Source organism: Rutidosis leptorrhynchoides, chromosome 4 (genome assembly GCF_046630445.1).
Source record: "Rutidosis leptorrhynchoides isolate AG116_Rl617_1_P2 chromosome 4, CSIRO_AGI_Rlap_v1, whole genome shotgun sequence".
Taxonomy (NCBI): Eukaryota; Viridiplantae; Streptophyta; class Magnoliopsida; order Asterales; family Asteraceae; genus Rutidosis; species Rutidosis leptorrhynchoides.
The window spans coordinates 497883553-497888757 of NC_092336.1; positions in this window are offsets into that span (position 1 = coordinate 497883553).

Genomic DNA, 5205 nt, shown 5'->3' on the forward strand with positions numbered 1-5205 from the left:
CTTAATATTCGGGAAGACGGAACCCGGTATAGGGTTGAAAGGATTTGGGTACCAAAATTTGAAGATATGAGAGAAATGGTACTTAGAGAAGCTCATAAAACCAGATACTCAATACATCCTGGAACGGGGAAGATGTACAAGGATCTCAAGAAACATTTTTAGTGGCCGGGTATGAAAGCCGATGTTGCTAAATACGTAGGAGAATGTTTGACGTGTTCTAAGGTCAAATCTAAGCATCAGAAACCATCAGGTCTACTTCAACAACCCGAAATCCCGGAATGGAAATGGGAAAACATTACCATGGATTTCATCACTAAATTGCCAAGGACTGCAAGTGGTTTTGATACTATTTGGGTAATAGTTGACCGTCTCACCAAATCAGCACACTTCCTGCCAATAAGAGAAGATGACAAGATGGAGAAGTTAGCATGACTGTATTTGAAGGAAGTCATCTCCAGACATGGAATACCAATCTCTATTATCTCTGATAGGGATGGCAGATTTATTTCAAGATTCTGGCAGACATTACAGCAAGCATTAGGAACTCGTCTAGACATGAGTACTGCCTATCATCCACAAACTGATGGGCAGAGCGAAAGGACGATACAAACGCTTGAAGACATGCTACGAGCATGTGTTATTGATTTCGGAAACAGTTGGGATCGACATCTACCATTAGCAGAATTTTCCTACAACAACAGCTACCATTCAAGCATTGAGATGGTGCCGTTTGAAGCACTTTATGGTAAAAAGTGCAGGTCTCTGATTTGTTGGAGTGAAGTGGGGGATAGACAGATTACGGGTTCGGAGATAATACAAGAAACTACCGAGAAGATCATCCAAATTCAACAACGGTTGAAAACCGCCCAAAGTCGACAAAAGAGCTACGCTGACATTAAAAGAAAAGATATAGAATTTGAAATTGGAGAGATGGTAATACTTAAAGTTGCACCTTGGAAAGGCGTTGTTCGATTTGGTAAACGAGGGAAGTTAAATCCAAGGTATATCGGACCATTCAAGATTATTGATCGTGTCGGACCAGTAGCTTACCGACTTGAGTTACCTTAACAACTCGCGGCTGTACATAACACTTTTCACGTCTCGAATTTGAAGAAATGTTTTGCTAAAGAAGATCTCACTATTCCGTTAGATGAAATCCAAATCAACGAAAAACTTCAATTCATCGAAGAACCCGTCGAAATAATGGATCGTGAGGTTAAAAGACTTACGCAAAACAAGATACCAATTGTTAAGGTTTGATAGAATGCTCGTAGAGGACCCGAGTTCACCTGGGAACGAGAAGATCAGATGAAGAAGAAATACCCGCATTTATTTCCAGAAGATACGTCAACACCTTCAACTGCTTAAAATTTCGGGACGAAATTTATTTAACGGGTAGGTACTGTAGTGACCCGAACTTTTCCATGTTTATATATATATTAAATGAAATTGTTATTTACATGATTAAGTTTTTTCAACATGTTAAGCAATCAAACTTGTTAAGACTTGATTAATTGAAATAGGTTTCATATAGACAATTGACCACCCAAGTTGACCGGTGATTCACGAACGTTAAAACTTGTAAAAACTATATGATGACATATATATGGTTATATATATAGTTAACATGATATTATGATAAGTAAACATATCATTAAGTATATTAATAATGAACTACATATGTAAAAACAAGACTACTAACTTAATGATTTTGAAACGAGACATATATGTAACGATTATCGTTGTAACGACATTTAATGTATATATATCATATTAAGAGATATTTGTACATCATAATATCATGATAATATAATAATTTAAAATCTCATTTGATATTATAAATATTGTGTTAACAACATTTAACAAGATCGTTAACCTAAAGGTTTCAAAACAATACTTACATGTAACGACTAACGATGACTTAACGACTCAGTTAAAATGTATATACATGTAGTGTTTTAATATGTATTCATACACTTTTGAAAGACTTCATGACACTTATCAAAATACTTCTACTTAACAAAAATGCTTACAATTACATCCTCGTTCAGTTTCATCAACAATTCTACTCGTATGCACCCGTATTCGTACTCGTACAATACACAGCTTTTAGATGTATGAACTATTGGTATATACACTCCAATGATCAGCTCTTAGCAGCCCATGTGAGTTACCTAACACATGTGGGAACCATAATTTGGCAACTAGCATGAAATATCTCATAAAATTACAAAAATATGAGTAATCATTCATAACTTATTTACATGAAAACAAAATTACATATCCTTTATATCTAATCCATACACCAACGACCAAAAATACCTACAAACACTTTCATTCTTCAATTTTCTTCATCTAATTGATCTCTCTCAAGTTCTATCTTCAAGTTCTAAGTGTTCTTCATAAATTCTACAAGTTCTAGTTTCATAAAATCAAGAATACTTCCAAGTTTGCTAGCTTACTTCCAATCTTGTAGAGTGATCATCCAACCTCAAGAAATCTTTCTTATTTACAGTAAGATATCTTTCTAATACAAGGTAATACTCATATTCAAACTTTGATTCAATTTCTATAACTATAACAATTTTATTTCGAGTGGAAATCTTACTTGAACTTGTTTTCGTGTCATGATTCTGCTTCAAGAACTTTCAAGCCATCCAAGGATCCTTTGAAGCTAGATCCATTTTTCTCATTTCCAGTAGCTTTATCCAGAAAACTTGAGGTAGTAATGATGTTCATAACATCATTCGATTCATACATATAAAGCTATCTTATTCGAAGGTTTAAACTTGTAATCACTAGAACATAGTTTAGTTAATTCTAAACTTGTTCGCAAACAAAAGTTAATCCTTCTAACTTGACTTTTAAAATCAACTAAACACATGTTATATATCTATATGATATGCTAACTTAATGATTTAAAACCTGGAAACACGAAGAACACTGTAAAACCGGACATACGCCGTCGTAGTAACACCGCGGGCTGTTTTGGGTTAGTTAATTAAAAACTATGATAAACTTTGATTTAAAAGTTGTTCTTCTGGTAAAATGATTTTTCTTATGAACATGAAACTATATCCAAAAATCATGGTTAAACTCAAAGTGGAAGTATGTTTTCTAAAATGGTCATCTAGACGTCGTTCTTTCGACTGAAATGACTACCTTTACAAAAATGACTTGTAACTTATATTTCTGTCTATAAACCTATACTTTTTCTGTTTATATTTATAAAATATAGTTCAATATGAAACCATAGCAATTTGATTCACTCAAAATGGATTTTAAATGAAGAAGTTATGGGTAAAACAAGATTGGATAATTTTTCTTGTTGTAGCAACGTGAAAATTGGTAACAAATCTATATTAATCATATCCTAGCTATCTTATATTGTATTATACATGTATTCTAATATATTATGTAATCTTGGGATACCATAGACACGTATGCAAATGTTTTGACATATCATATCGACCCATGTGTATATATTATTTGGAACAACCATAGACACTCTATATGCAGTAATGTGGGAGTTAGCTATACAGGGTTGAGGTTGATTCCAAAAATATATATACTTTGAGTTGTGATCTAGCCTGAGACGTGTATACACTGGGTCGTGGATTGATTCAAGATAATATATATCAATTTTTTTTCTGTACATCTAACGTTGGACAACTAGTTGTAGGTAACTAACGAGGACAACTGATTTAATGAACTTAAAACATCAAAATGTATTAAAAGTGTTGTAAATATATTTTGAACATACTTTGATATATATGTACATATTTGTTATAGGTTCGTGAATCGACCAGTGGCCAAGTCTTACTTCCCGACGAAGTAAAAATCTGTGAAAGTGAGTTATAGTCCCACTTTTAAAATCTAATATTTTTGGGATGAGAATGCATGCCGGTTTTATAAATGATTTACAAAATAGACACAAGTACGTGAAACTACATTCTATGGTTGAATTATCGAAATCGAATATGCCCCTTTTTGTTAAGTCTGGTAATCTAAGAATTAGGGAACAGACACCCTAATTGACGCGAATCCTAAAGATAGATCTATTGGGCCTAAAAACCCCATCCAAAGTACCGGATGCTTTAGTACTTCGAAATTTATATCATGTCCGAAGGAAGATCCCGGAATGATGGGGATATTCTTATATATGCATCTTGTTAATGTTGGTTACCAGGTGTTCACTATATGAATGATTTTTATCTCTATGTATGGGATGTATATTGAAATATGAAATCTTGTGGTCTATTGTTACGATTTGATATATATAGGTTAAACCTATAACTCACCAACATTTTTTGTTGACGTTTTAAGCATGTTTATTCTCAGGTGATTATTAAGAGCTTCCGCTGTCGCATACTTAAATAAGGACAAGATTTGGAGTCCATGCTTGTATGATATTGTGTAAAAACTGCATTCAAGAAACTTATTTCGTTGTAACATATTTGTATTGTAAACCATTATGTAATAGTCGTGTGTAAACAGGATATTTTAGATTATCATTATTTGATAATCTACGTAAAGCTTTTTAAACCTTTATTGATGAAATAAAGGTTATGGTTTGTTTTAAAATGAATGCAGTCTTTGAAAAATGTCTCATATAGAGGTCAAAACCTCGCAACGAAATCAATTAATATGGAACGTTTTTAATCAATAAGAACGGGACATTTCACCCTAATCCTACATGATGTTTTATATGCTCCTCAAATTCGTCAAAATTTGAATTCTGTTTTGGTTTTGTTAAGACTTGGTTTTCATTTGTACTTTCATGATAATGTTGTTGAGTTGTCTTTGGGAACAAACTCTTATGGTTTTGGTTATGTCCTTAACGGTTTTATCGTAATGGATGTTGATTATCTTAATAATAAACCATGTTTTTCCTTAGTTGCATCTTCTAATGAGTTTGATAATGATGTAAACAATTGGCATGCTAGACTTGGTCATATCGGCCAACAAAGAATGAATAGATTAGCTAGAGATGGTTTACTAGCTAATATTGATAAAGTGAAATTGTCCACTTGTGAGCATTGTCTGGCAGGAAAAACTGCGAGAAAACCATTTGGAAAAGGAACTCGTGCCGATTATCCATTGCAATTAATACATTCGGATATATGTGGTCCTATGAATGTTCGAGCAAGGCATGGAGCGTATTATTTCATCACATTCATTGATGATTATTCTCGATTTGGTTAC